The sequence below is a fragment of the Neovison vison genome, chromosome 6 (assembly GCF_020171115.1).
Source record: "Neovison vison isolate M4711 chromosome 6, ASM_NN_V1, whole genome shotgun sequence".
Lineage (NCBI taxonomy): Eukaryota > Metazoa > Chordata > Mammalia > Carnivora > Mustelidae > Neogale > Neogale vison.
Window position 1 is genome coordinate 179,957,687 of NC_058096.1, and position 15,702 is coordinate 179,973,388.

Below are 15,702 nucleotides of genomic sequence, written 5' to 3' on the forward strand. Positions count from 1 at the left end.
AAAAGTATACTATAGCAATCAACAAATGCTTAATTTAGTGTTACCTTTTGAGACCCCTGTAAAACTAAACTAATTTCATTCAATCCATAGATTTAACCTACAGATTGATGGTTCTTTAAACAGTTACTTATAAAATACCACAAACTAAATTCGGTTAAGACGTAGTTTTTCAGTAACTTATGTTAAAAATAATTCAGCTAGAGATAATCACACAACTAAATATCAGACTAGTGGGAATGAAGTACGGTCTTTCCTAAAAACATGTCCCTTCTAAACATGCTTAGCTGAGAAGAGAATCCATTTACCCAAGTCCCTGAATTCCAGCCTTTTACTTTATAGATGAGAAAATAACAAAATTTAATGATTTTTATAACATCACACATTTGGTTAATATCAAAATAGAAAACAAGACAGGAGACCTGATATTCAGTCTGATTTGTCTTCCCATTAGTTCATATAGTGAGGTGTTTCACAGAGTCATAGGATCATTGTGGAAAATGTAATTTACCATCTTTTCTTACAGAGTAGAAAGCTGATTTTAGAAACTGCCAGTTTTAAAAATATGGTAGACTTGGCTAATGCAGACCAATGCCCACCTATAAACACAGATATTCCAGTACCATACTGTTTTGATTAGTAAAGCTTTGTAATATAACTTGAAGTTCAGAAGGGATCCCTCCAGGTTTGCTTTTATTTTTCAAGATTGCTTTGGCTATTTGGGGTCTTTTGTGGTTTCATAGAAATTTTAGAACTGTTTGTTCTAGCTCTGTGAAAAATGCTATTGGCATTTTGATAGGGAATGCATTAAATCTGTAGATTGCTTTTGATAATGTAGGCATTTTAACAGTATCAGTTCTTCCAACTATGAGCATGGAGTATCTTTCCATTTGTGTCAGTGTCTTCAGTTTCTTTCATGAATATCCTTTCATTCATTTAATAACCTATTCCTCTATCATTGCATTTTCTTCATAGACCCTAACACAATCAGGAGGTTTTTTTTTACTTGTTTATCATCTGTCATCTCTATGATCTATCAACTCAAAAGCTGAGGGTACATACATATTTTATTTGCCACCATATTAAGTTCTGGTGAGAACTTAATATAGATTCTGACATATAGTTAGATCCCTGTGTACATACTTGTTAAAAGAACAAATGACCCCAACTGTTATTCCAACTATTCCCCACAGCAAAATCCTTCCTATTAGCCATAAAGGATACAACACCAATTTTATCAAATAGAACAATTCATACAACCATCTTTTCATATTTAAGATTAAAAATTTCTAGGGCACCTGGGTGGCTCAGTTGGTTAAGCGTCTGCCTTCAGTTCAGGTCATGATTCCAGGATCCTGGGATCCAGCTTCCCCTCATCAGAGAGTCTGCTTCTCCCTGTGTTCCTCCCCCTGCTCTTGCTCTCTCTCTTACTCTCTCCCTCTCTACCAAATAAATAAAATCTTAAAAAAAAAAAAAAAAGATTAAAAGTTTCTGCTTAATGTTATAATCTATAATATGCTACATTGAAAAACTCAATAATCTTCTATATTCCTAGATTATGATTTTAATTTCAATTTCCAAAGACAAGCTTAAAGTTAAAAAAAGAACAAACACTCTATGTTCTAAAGGGAAAAAAATCATAAATCATAAAAACTGATGGACGATTGAATTGTCCATTTTCAGGCAGTGGTTTATTTTCTTGGCAGCAATTTAAATTGCATTCAGAACCACATGTGCACAGAAACATTTTAATGTAAGGCCACAGGGATGTGTTCTTTTCATTTTAACATTACCCTCATGGTATGTTAATACTCTTCTCTCAGCATAGGTAATGTTACCTCTGCTAGGGAAGGCTCTGTCAACTATCAAGAGAAACAAAGGAAGAATAAAAATCATGTTTCTCTGTCAAATATTTCCCTGCTACATCAGAAGTCCCTCAGGGGCTGATTAAATTCATTAAGTGATAGTGAAAATTCTAACCATTATTTTCTTTCTGGCCAAGATGCTAGCATAGGAAAAACTAATCTTGGGACAGTCAGGCTGCCCATAATATAATGTTACAGCCTAAAATTTACAGCCAAGTAACATTCATTTAAAAAGTATGAATTATAGAGGGCCTGTCTTATAACTGACACTAGGATCAGTACTTGACATACTCTTTTTAACTCTCGCAAATGCAACAAAATGACTATTAGGACCCTTACTTTATAGTCTGAGGAATCTGAGGCTTACAGAGATAAAAACTGAAAAAAATTCAAATGTTCACCCATCTCTCTCTGCCTCCATCACTTACAACTTTTGTATTAAACCATTAATCCTTAAAATTAGAAACCTGACTTGGTCTTTGGCCTGGGAGGACACGTCAGGATTTTAGGAAGACAGTATGTACTGATTTGAAAGACAACCTTAAGAGTCTCTTTATTTTGTTACATCCCCTAGTCATCTTATCTGAAGGAGAAATTTTGTCTTCTTAAAACATGCATTTCATAATCTATTACTATACTGAGCTATACTTCACATTTAAATTCACCATTCACTATACGATTCAGTGATTTTCAGTATATTCACAAGGTCATACAATTATCACCACTATCTAATTTGAGGACATAGTTATCATTCCAAAAAAGAAACCCTGTGCTTGGGGCTCCTAGGCGGCTCAGTGGGTTAAAGCTTCTGCCTTCGACTGAGGTCATGATCTCAGGGTCCTGGGATCCAGCCCAGCACGGGTCTCTGCTCAGTAGGGAGCCTGCTTCCCCACCTCTCTCTGCCTGCCTCTCTGCCTGCTTGTGATCTCTGTCAAATAAATAAATGAAAATCTTAAAAAAAAAAAAAAAAAAGAAAGAAAGAAAGAAAGAAAGAAACCCTGTGCTTATTAGCAGTCCCCTCTGCCCTTGGTTCCTGGAAACAACTATTATACTTTTTATATCGATAGTTGTGCCTATTCTGGACATTTCATATAAATGTAATCATATATGAAGTCTTCTATGTCTGGCTTCTTATACTATTTTCACATTTCCTCCGTGTTGCACCATGTATCAGTACTTAATTTTCCCAGTTTTAATTGATTAATATCTAACAAAAGAAGAAAATTACTTCTACCAGTCCTGAGAAAAAGAATGTAATTATTTTCTTCCATTTTTTCCTCTGTGTGTACATTAGACTGAATATTGTAAAAAAAAACAAATTTACATTATGTAAGCCTTGAATATTACAGTCTCCATTTTGCTGATGAAAAAATGAGTCTAAGAGAAGTTTATTTACCAGCTCCAACATCAGAGCAGGAACTTAAAGCACAGGACTCTGAACATAGAGCCAAAATTATTTTCACTTAGTTGATAGATATATGACAGGAACAACTAAATGGCCCATTCAGCCACTGAACCCATGATCTTTGGTTCACCAGAGACAAACTCTCAGAAGCTGAGCAAAGCTTCCACATTTCATCAATCCAGAAGTCTTTATACAGCTGAGGATACTGAACTCAAGGGTCTGTCAGGGCCAAATAGGTAGCAAATGAAGTGGCATGATAAACTGGAGAGGAAAGAAGGAGGCAGCAGCTGCCCAGGAAAGCCCTTCTGTCATTTAGGAGAGCAAGACTGAGATAGGAAGGTATTCTGATTTCTTCTGAGAGAATCTGGAAATCATCATTATATCTGAAACTGTATTTTCAAGGGTTGGCAACAATTAAAACTTTGATCTTTTTGCAATTAAAAGGTAAAAAACAACAAACAAATGTGTGAACCAACATAACTCTGTTTTGAAGCTGTTCTTATCCATAGGCTACCACTTTTACAACCTGTGGTGGATGACAAAAGGCTAGGGCACCTGGAGGTAGTTCCAGGCCCTTCCTTAAAGACAACCTAAAAGGGATCGTTACAATTTAAAAGGACCTGACCTCCTCCTGCCTTTCAGTCTTAGTTTTGGAAAGGTCCAACAACTTTTTTTTGTTTACTGATGTACAAACGAGATAAATTTTATTAGTTTCAGGTGTACAATTTAATGATTCAACATTTGTGTACATTGCAAAATGTTTACCACATTGAGTCTATTTACCATCTCTCATCAAAATTACATTTTGTTTGTGATGACAACTTCTAAGATTTACTTTCCTATTCAAATTTGCAATTCTATATTATTGATGACAGTCCCCATGCTGCATATTAAATCCCCATGACTAAGCTATTTTATAGCTGGAAGCTTGGGGTGTGTGTGTGTGTGTGTGTGTGTGTGTGTGTGTGTGTGTATTTTTTTAAGATTTCTTCACTCATTTTTAGAGAAAGAGAGAGAAAGCATGTACATGAGTGAGCATGGAGAGGGGTAGAGGACAAGGGTGAGAATCTCTAGCAGACTCCCCACTGAGTATGAGCCAGAGATGGGTGGGGGGCGCAGGGCTTAATCTCAAGACCCTGAGATCATGACCTGAGCCGAAACCAAGAGTCAGACGTTCAACCAACTGAGCCACCCAGATGCCCCTATAACTGGAAACTTGTAATTCTTGATCTTCTTTACCTACTTGGCCTTCCCTAAAGCCCCCTTCCTTCTGGCAACCAATTTATTCTCTGTATATATGAGTTTGGCTTGGGTTTGTTCATTTTGTTTGTTTGTTTGTTTGTTTTTTATTCCAGCTATAAGCAAAATCATACAGTATTTGTCTTTCTTTTTCTGACTTACTTCACTTAGAATAATACCCTCTAGGTCCATACATGATGCCATAAATGTCAAAATTTCATTTTTTTTTAATTTTTTATTTTTTATAAACATATATTTTTATCCCCAGGGATACAGGTCTGTGAATCGCCAGGTTTACACACTTCACAGCACTCACCAAAGCACATACCCTCCCCAATGTCCATAACCCCACCCCACTTCTCCCAACCCCCCTCCCCCCAGCAACCCTCAGTTTGTTTTGTGAGATTAAGAGTCACTTATGGTTTGTTTCCTTCCCAGTCCCATCTTGTTTCATTTATTCTTCTCCTACCCACTTAAGCCCCCATGTTGCATCAACACTTCCTCATATCAGGGAGATCATATGGTAGTTGTCTTTCTCTGCTTGACTTATTTTGCTAAGCATGATACGCTCTAGTTCCATCCATGTTGTCGCAAATGGCAAGATTTCATTTCTTGTGATGGCTGCATAGTATTCCATTGTGTATATATACCACATCTTCTTGATCCATTCATCTGTTGATGGACATCTAGGTTCTTTCCATAGTTTGGCTATTGTGGACAGTACTGCTAAAAACATTCAGGTGCACGTGCCCCTTTGGATCACTACATTTGTATCTTTAGGGTAAATACCCAGTAGTGCAATTGCTGGGTCATAGGGCAGTTCTATTTTCAACATTTTGAGGAACCTCCATGCTGTTTTCCAGAGTGGTTGCACCAGCTTGCATTGCCTTTGGCGATGTTCCTAGGAAGATGTTGCTGCGGCTGAGGTCGAAGAGGTTGCTGCCTGTGTTCTCCTCAAGGATTTTGATGGATTCCTTTCTCACATTGAGGTCCTTAATCCATTTTGAGTCTATTTTTGTGTGTGGTGTAAGGAAATGGTCCAATTTCATTTTTCTGCATGTGGCTATCCAATTTTCCCAACACCATTTATTGAAGAGGCTGTCTTTTTTCCATTGGACATTCTTCCTGCTTTGTCGAAGATGAGTTGACCATAGAGTTGAGGGTCTATTTCTGGGCTCTCTATTCTGTTCCATTGGTCTATGTGTCTGTTTTTGTGCCAGTATCATGCTGTCTTGATGATGACAGCTTTGTAATAGAGCTTAAAGTCCGGAATTGTGATGCCACCAACTTTGACTTTCTTTTTCAATACCCCTTTGCCTATTCGAGGTCTTTTCTGGTTCCATATAAATTTTAGAATTATTTGTTCCATTTCTTTGAAAAAGATGGATGGTACTTTGATAGGAATTGCATTAAATATATAGATTGCTTTAGGTAGCATAGACATTTTCACAATATTTATTCTTCCAATCCAGGAGCATGGAACATTTTTCCATTTCTTTGTGTCTTCCTCCATTTCTTTCATGAGTACTTTATAGTTTTCTGAGTATAGATTCTTAGCCTCTTTGGTTAGGTTTATTCCTAGGTATCTTATGGTTTGGGGTGCAATTGTAAATGGGATTGACTCCTTAATTTCTCTTTCTTCTGTCTTGTTGTTGGTGTAGAGAAATGCAACTGATTTCTGTGCATTGATTTTATATCCTGAGACTTTACTGAATTCCTGTACAAGTTCTAGCAGTTTGGGAGTGGAGTCTTTTGGGTTTCCACATATAGTATCATATCATCTGCGAAGAGTGATAATTTGACATCTTCTTTGTCGATTTGGATGCCTTTAATTTCCTTTTGTTGTCTGATTGCTGAGGCTAGGACTTCTAGTACTATGTTGAATAGCAGTGGTGATAATGGACATCCCTGCCGTGTTCCTGACCTTAGTGGAAAAGCTTTCAGTTTTTCTCCATTGAGAATGATATTTGCAGTGGGTTTTTCATAGATGGCTTTGATGATATTGAGGTATGTGCCCTCTATCCCTACACTTCGAAGAGTTTTGATCAGGAAGGGATGCTGTACTTTGTCAAATGATTTTTCAGCATCTATTGAGAGTATCATATGGTTCTTGTTCTTTCTTTTATTGATATGTTGTATCACATTGACTGATTTGCGGATGTTGAACCAACCTTGCAGCCCTCGGATAAATCCCACTTGGTCGTGGTGAATAATCCTTTTAATGTACTGTTGAATCCTATTGGCTAGTATTTTGATGAGAATTTTCGCATCTGTGTTCATCAAGGATATTGGTCTATAGCTCTCTTTTTTTTGATGGGACCCTTGTCTGGTTTTGGGATCAAGGTGATGCTGGCCTCATAAAAAATTTCATTCTTTTTTATACCTGTGTAGAATTGCAATTGTGTCTGTGTGTATACACATATACATATATAAACATATACGCCACATCTTTTTTATAGATTTTTTTTATTTATTTCTTTGACAGAGAAGATCATGAACAGGGGGAGCTGCAGGAGGAGAGGGAGAAGCAGGTTCCCCGCTGAGCAGGGAGCCTGATGCAGGACTTGATCTTAGGACTCCGGGATCATGACTGGAGCTGAAGGCAGGTGCTTAACTGACTGAGCCACCCAGGTGTCCCTACCTTGAATTTTAAAAAAAAAATTTTTTTAATATGCCATTTTTTTCCTCTTGCTTTTCTTCATTCTATTCCTTCTTTCAGAAATATATTGTTTTCCTCAACCTGTACCCTTCTCACATCTTTCTTCAACTCTCTGCAGCTAACTAAAAATTTAATGTTTGAGGAAGTCTTCTGTGTTTTTTCTTCTCTGGGTTAAGTTTTCCTCCAGGGCCAGTATCAACGTGGACAACATGAAAATCACATGGTACAGTAACTGCTTGTTTGATTAGCATACTTTCTTATTATAGACCCTACTAAGCCAGTGATGATACTTCTTTTCTACGTCATCGTATTCAGTCGTCAGTAATTACCCATGAAAAGAATGAAGCATATAATGACATCTTTTGTGTTCCAATTCCACTGTTTTTAATAGTTTAAGGTGTTGAAATCATACTCCATGACAAAAAGCTGAGAGCTTTGCCCTTAAGAGTAGAATCAAGACATGAATGCAAACTCTTACTACTGAACTCCCGCATAGTACTGGAAGTCCTAGCCAGAACAATTAGACAATAAAAAGAAATGAAAGACATTTAATTGGAAGGGAAGACATGAAATTATCACTACTTACAGATGACATGCTTTTATATGTAGAAAACCATAGAGTCCACCAAAAAACTGTGAGAACTAATAAATGAGTTTAGCAAGGTTGCAAGATACAAAATCAGTATTAAAAAAGTTTATTGCATTTTTATACACTAACAATGAACTATCAAAGAGAAATTAATAATCCCCTTTGCAACTGCATCAAAAAGAATAAAATGCCAAAAAAATAATAAAATGCCTAGAAATAAATTAATCACAGAGAAGGACTTCTATACTGAAAACAAGAAGAATTAATATTCTTAAAATGTCTATCCCTCCTGGAGAAACCTACATATTCAGTGCAATTCTTATCAAAATTCCAATGGCATTTTTCTCTGCAATAGGACAAAAATGATTTAAAATAATACGGAATCACAGAAGGTCCTAAATAGCCAAAGCTCTCCAGAGGAAAAAAAAAGAACAAAGCTGGAGGCATCACACTCCCTCATTTCTTACGGTACTTCAAAGTTACAGTAATCAAAACACTTTGGCTCAGTTGGTTAAGCAGCTGCCTTCGGCTCGGGTCATGATCCCGGCGTCCTGGGATCGAGTCCCACATCGGGCTCCTTGCTCGGCAGGGAGCCTGCTTCTCCCTCTGCCTCTGCCTGCCTCTCTGTCTGCCTGTGCTCGCTCTCTCTCCCTCTCTCTCTGACAAATAAATAAATAAAATCTTTAAAAAAAAAAAAAAAAAACACTTTGGCATTGGCATAAAAACAGACATATCAGTGGAACAGAAAAGAGGGCCCAGAAATAAGCCCCCATCATATATGGTCAATTTATGACAAAGGAGGCAAGGAAGGAGAGTCTTTTTAATAAATAGTGTTGTGAAGACTGAGCAACCACATACAAAAAAGTGAAACTAAAGTACTATCCTCCATCAAATACAAAAATTAACTCAAATGGATTAGAGACTTGAATTTAAGACCAGAAACCATAGAACTCCTAGAATAAAACATAGGTGGTAATCTCCTTGACATTGTTCTTAGCAACATCCTTTTGAATCTTACTCCAGAAGCAACAGTAGCACAATCAAAGATAAACAACTGGGACTACATCAAACTAAAAAATTCAGTCAGTGAAAGAAACAACCATGAAAATAAGAAAGTAACTTACATTTGTATATCATACATCTGACAAGAGCTAATTTCTAAAACATAAAAATCTTATATAATATCAGGTATAAAAAATAACTCAGTTAAAATACAGGCAGAGGATCTGAATAGACATTTTTTTTCCAAAGAGGACATACAGATGGCCAACAAGCACATGAAAAGGTGCTTCAGCATCACTTGTCATCAGGGAAATGCATATCAAAACCACAATGAGATACCACTTCACACTTCTCAGAAGGGTTAAAATCAAAAAGACAAAAAATAGAAAGCATTGACAAGGATGTAGAGAAATGGGAAGTCTCATGCACTAGTGATGGGAGTGTAAATTGGTGTAGTCACTGTGAAGAACAGTGTAAAGGTTTCTCAAAAATTTAAAAACTACCATAAGATCCACTAATTTCACTTCTGGGTATTTATTTAAAAAAAGAGATACTAATTTGGGAAGATATATGCACCCTTATGTTGACTACAGCATTATTTACATTAATCAAGATAGGCAAATAACCTAAGTAGCCACTGATGGATGAATGGATAAAAAAATGTGGTGTGAGGTGCCTGGGTGACCCTATATAAACTAACACACCCAGTCAAGAATGGGTTCCACATCAGATGATCCAAACAGCTTATGTAATAGATTCATGAGAAATAATTAATATGTACTATTTCTAGGCTATGAATCTGAGACCGGCTTGTTATAGAGCAATACTTAATTTGTAAAAAATATATTACTCGATCTTGGCTTATGCAAAACAACTAAGGAATCAAGTGAAATAAATTTTTTCCTATTTTTTTTAAATAATTAAGGGTGTTAAAAATAATCTTCCCCTGAGAGCCAAAATTGTGTGCTGATACTTACCCAACGTCATCAATCCTGTACTGAATAACAGAGTTTTAAATTTTATCTTGCTTGGGAGATACATTGTCCATCAAGACATAATTATTACAACTTTTAAAATAAGTTGGCACTTTATTTTATGTGTATCAATGGAATGAGATCTCCTCCACCACCATCCCAAGATTGCATTGGATTAGATTGGGCCCTGAATCCAATGTCTGGTGTCCTTATTACAAACACAAGTTTGGACACAGGTGCACAGGGAAGAAATCTATGTGAAGACAGAGGGATCTGAATGAAGCCATTACGTGCCAACAAAGACCACATACTGTTGCCAACTACCAGAAACTAGAAGACTGAAGGATGGAGTCCTCCCTTAGAGCCTTCAGAGAATAGGACTGTGACTTCACTTTCATTTCAGACTTCTAAACTACAGAACTATGACAAAAATAAATTGCTGTTGTTTTCAGTCACCCAGTTCATGGTACTGTGTGATAGCAGCCTTAGGAAATAAAAACAGGTATTTCACTTTATTGGATCTGAATATTTTATGAAGGAAAAAATTTGCATATATCATAGATCATGAGTAATACTGCTTGTGTTTTAACCCTAAAAGGCTTCAATTTTAAGACCTGAATACATGTAGGATCTAGTAACTTAATATTTGTGTTGATTTGACTGATAAAATGTCTTTTCCTATAAAATCACTTGGTAAAATTGCAAAAACTTTTACTTCATTCCCAATACTCTTTCCATGATGCCAAATTCAAAAGTTTTTCAATTATCAAATTAATCTGAGCCACAGAGCAGCTACCACAAGTATCTTCTCCAGAGAGACTTGGGAAAGGTCTCAATTTCCCATTGTCAAGTCCTAATTTACTTGATTTCACTATCTTCATTAACTTCAACCTTCAGAAAAACACTAAAAATGATCTCATAGCATCAGTCTGTAAGAAACAGATATCACTGTTTCCATAAAAACTAAGGATGCTAAACCAAAGGTAAAGTGAAATAAAGACAATCTTCCCTTGTGGGAAGCTTACCTTTTAGGGCAGTTCTTCGGACCACATACTGTTGGAGGTATTTTATATCAAAGATCCCTAGAATAAAATTAAAAATATACAAATAAATACAATTTTCAAGTATAAATAAGCTATGGGAAGTTGATACTTAACTATTGCCATTCTAAAATTAAATTAGGAGGAAAAGAAAACTAAATATGGTCATTATGAATTTCCAGCTTGATAGAATTGCCCAGATTAGGAGCCAGGATTCCAGGTTCCTTTCTCTGCTTTGTCTCCCACTAGCTGTGTGACTTTTGACAAGTCAATTCACCACTCAAGCCTTTCTTTGTTAGTATAATGGCTCTAGGAGCCTGTGATATTTTGTGATATTCAGATTCAATAAAAAAGACAATTTCTAAAGAAACTATATTATAAAAGCTTATAAAATAATGAAACGGTGAACAATGAACTAGAAAATATCTGGTGGTTTTTGCCAGACATATGAATATGGAAAATGAGACTAACAATAACAAAAACAAAACTCTCTTTCCATAAATAGGGTATTATATCTTCTCTTAAAGCCACCAAGTTAAACTTTAATTGCAAAATAATTCTGTGCCTGAGAGTAATTTCCCCTGAAGCAATAATGTTTCCCTCTAAGGAAAAATATATATACACAATACTACAGAGAATAAATGCATATATTCATACCTTCATGTTTATGTATATGTATATATCTTGTAACCAAGTTTCTATTGTAGATAACTTTACTTCTGAACAAAATAATTGTCTTATAATTTTTTATAATTAAAAATATTTTATGTAGATCAATATAGATTGGTCACTCAGAAATATCTTTATACAAGTCTAATCTAATTTACATTTAAATATAGTATAATTTATTAAGATAGAAATATTGTTTTCCTGATTAACCATAAATACATTATCATTTATTAATTTTATGGTGGCCCCTGCTGGGTATCATAATAATTTATCAAATTTTAAGCACCTAACTATGTTTACTTTCAAGTTAATATCAATAATGTCCAGAGGGTAAGGACCAAATAGGTCTTCTTTATATTGTTAATATATCCAGAAATGTAATTTCTTTTTTTAATGTCTTTCCTTATATATTCCCCCCAAATAAATAAAGTGCCACCGATGATTATGACAAATGAATCATTTCTTATGGAACAGACAAAAATCCCATATTCAAGTTAATAATGAATCACAAATAAATCACCATTTGTTTTATGTTACTGTGGTCAGTCACCAGCTCTATGTATGTGAGTTGGCTACCAAAGTTCAGTATGTACCTCAAAGTTTAACTTTTTGTTACATTAGGGATAGCCACAGATAAGAATGCAAAGTTCTATGTATAACTATTGGCATCTCTTGCAACTCTAGCTTACATATCAGTAACAATTGGTAAAAAACGATAATAAACCAGAAAAAAACAAAAACCACAACTATGATCAAGGGTTCATTCTTTCTTTTCAACTATTACTAAAACTTGACACACACACATATATGTACATATGTACAAAAAATATTCTTCACAGAATGCAAGTCGATATCATACTTGTGCAGTGACAGATACAGATTTGAAATGAAAACTTAGGTTTCAATTTTATTTATTAGATAATAATCATGTTCCTCTTTTTTAAAAGCACAAGTTATGGAACAGAGAGCTGCCCATAGATGGGATAATGGCTCAATTATTTACTTGCCATGTAATCTTGAGCAATTCATTAACTAACATAAGCCTCAATTTCCCCTGTAAAGTGGGGACAACAGCATTATTCAGCCTCAAAGAACAACCAAAAATTCAATGACATAATGCAATTTAGGTATTCAGTCTTCTACCTGGCATATGGCACACCAGTAGTAACATTATAATAACAGTGGCGAAAGATTCTTATCTATCAAAAATAGTTTCATAAAGAAGGATTATACATAAAAAAAGTAAAGTCAGCACTGAAAAGCAATACATCCTAATATTTTCCCACTGTCTGAAATATTTAGCATTAGGGACACCTGGATGATTCAGTCAGTTAAGAATCTGCCTTAGGTTCAGGTCATGATCCTGGGTTCCTGGGATGGAGCCCCAGTTAGGGCTCCTTGCTCAGCAGGGAGTCAGCTTCTCCTTTTCCTCTGCCCCTCTCTGTTCCTGCTCTCTTGTGGGGGCACACACACTCTCTCTCAAGTAAATAAATAATCTTCTAAATTTTTTTTAAAAAAACTAAAATATTTAGCATTAAATTCATCCCTTTGATTTTTGGAATTGCTCTCAGAGGGAACACTGGTTAAAAGAAATTACCTGTGAGATGGGTTAACATCAAGAATACATTTATCTGATTTGTTAGCTGTCACAGAGCAAAGAACAACACCCAAAAGAATGGAAGGCAGGTTGGAAGGGTTGGAAAAGTAAGCAGGAATATCCAGGACTGATCCCAAGAAGGTCTCTGAATCAACATTTGCACCTTAAAAATTTTAGCCCATCCACAGCTCCTGGAAAGGACTGCCCTATGTACTGTGTAATTAAATCTAAGTGGCAACAGTGATTGAACAAGGAGGAATGCTTGACCCACATTAAGCCTAATAGCATTCTCTCTCAGAAATTCTAAACTGCACCACTGAGAATTCAAGGCAGGTACAGGAAGAATTACTGTAAAAGAAACTTGTGTGTTGAGAAATCAGAGAATGGAAAAGACGTTCTGGAAAAACTAGGATTGGGATAACATACATCCTGAATCCTAATCCCCATGAGAAATGAAGTATTAAAAACAAAAGGGGTGACAAGTAGCCATATCTCCTGCCTTTTCAAGTTCTTCTAGGGTCAGGCTTTACCCAGTTTTCTGTTCTTAGACTGCAATTACTGCCTGACATATGGTTTCAACAGCCCTTCTCTTTATGTGAACTAGGGTACATTTCTACAACTTGCAAGTAAATGATTGTTGGTTAAGAAATGAGCCCACTGAAAGCAAGCTTTCTGTGGGTAATATGAAGTCCCAGCTACGTGCCTAAAGGAACTGAGGAAGACCTATAGATGAGCAATATAAAGACACAACAAAAATCACCCCACAACATTATTTGCAAGAAAATCTACATATACAAATTTTCTTGGCTCATAAATATGATTCATACTCAGCTGTTTCTTACTATTATAGACCAAAAGATTTTATATTTACATTCATTTATTTATTCCAAAAATAGTTACTGGGAAAATAAACAGAAAAATATCCCTAACTTCACAATATTTGCTGACAAATCAAGCTACTACTCTACTCAGCCACCACCACCCAAACAAACATCATCAAAATAAATGTAAAAACATAATAGACTCTTCTCTATATATTTCAGTCTGTTTCTCTTTTTGTTGCCTTTTTTGTTTGTTTGTTTTTTAGATTCTACATATAAATGAAGTCATATGGTATTTGTCTTTCTTTTGTCTGACATATTTCACTTAGTATAATACCTTTTAGGTCTACTCATGTTGTCACAAATGGCTAGATTTCATTCTTTATGGCTGAGTAATATTCCATTGCATATATATACACATCTTATCCAACCAAACATCTGTTGATGGGCACTTAGATTATTGGTTCAGAATCTTGGTTACTGTAAATAATGCTGCAATAAACATAGGGGCATATAAGTCTTTTCAAATCAGTGTTTTCTTTTCCTCACGGAAATATTCAGAAGTGGAAATACTGGATCATGCGGCACTTTTCTTTTTTGTTTTTTATTTTTTTGAAGAAACTCTATACAGTTTTCCATAGTGGCTGCACCAATTAATATTCCCACTAACAGGGCACAAAGGTTTCTTGTTCTCACACCCTCACCAAAATTTCTCATTTTCTTTAACATTTGTTATTTATTGTTATTTATTGTCTTTTTTAATAATAACCATTCTGACTCGTATAAAGTAATATTGGGGATTTGCTGTTTGCCAAAATGGGGGTAGGGGATTAAGTGAAATAAGTTAAAGGGATTAAAAGGTATAAACTTCCAATTATAAAGTAAATAAATCATGGGGATGAAAAATACACCTTAGTGAATATAGTCAATAATATTGAAATCAATTTTGTGGGGGCGCCTGGGTGGCTCAGTGGGTTAAAGCCTCTGCCTTCAGCTCAGGTCATGATCTCAAGGTCCTGGGATGGAGCCCTGCATTCGGACTCTCTGCTCAGCAGGGAGCCTGCTTCCTCCTTTCTCTCTCTGGCTGCCTCTCTGCCTTCTTGTGATCTCTGTCTGTCAAATAAAAAAATAAATTAAAAAAAAGAGAAATAACTTTTTGTGATAACAGGATTTATGGTGATCATTTTGTAATGTATACAATTATGAAATCATTATGTTATACACCTGAAACTAATATATTACACATAAACTGTATTTCAATTTTTTTAAAAAAATCAGAGTATTATTTTGAAATAATCCTCTTTACACAATCATAGCATTTCAGGATTGTAATGAATTTCGTTGTCCTGTTACATTCAACAGGTTTCTAATATGACAATAATCACAGTGTGCTTACCACTCACCCCATATATAAACGTGTATCTTTTCTTGTAGGACTATATGTATCTGTCTTGTCTTATTCTTCAATTTAAAGTTGTAGAGCTTTGTACAACCTAGTCTAAAACAATTATTCCTTAAATATGTGCTGAGTGAATGAAAGGATCCAAATTAAAAACTAAGTAAGGGACATGTAACTTAAAAATTAATTCTGTATCTGGGATGCTAGTGTGGCTTAGTCAGTTAAGTGTCTGCCTTTGGCTCAGGTCATTGGAAGTCCCACATCAGCCTCCTTTGCTCAGTGGGAAGCCTACTTCTCCCTCTGCTTCTCCCTGCTGTTCCCCTTGCTTGTGCTTTCTTTCTCTCTGACAAATAAATAAAATCTTTGAAAAAAAAAATTCATTTCTACCATATGTTTTCTTGACTGCTCTTAAAAGGAAACTTCTAATGATGCTTAGAAAGGTATTG

The 15,702-nt window shown here is 35.5% G+C and overlaps 1 protein-coding gene across 1 annotated transcript in view; it reads right to left on the reverse strand.

Annotated features, from left to right (window-relative positions):
- The window catches only part of CNTN4 (contactin 4), a 952,026-nt gene that overhangs the window by 703,762 nt on the left and 232,562 nt on the right, over positions 1-15,702 (reverse strand). The window contains exon 3 of the mRNA XM_044253128.1: positions 10,756-10,812. The gene's annotated coding sequence lies outside the window, so the exon portion shown is untranslated. The remainder of the gene's footprint in view (positions 1-10,755; positions 10,813-15,702) is intronic.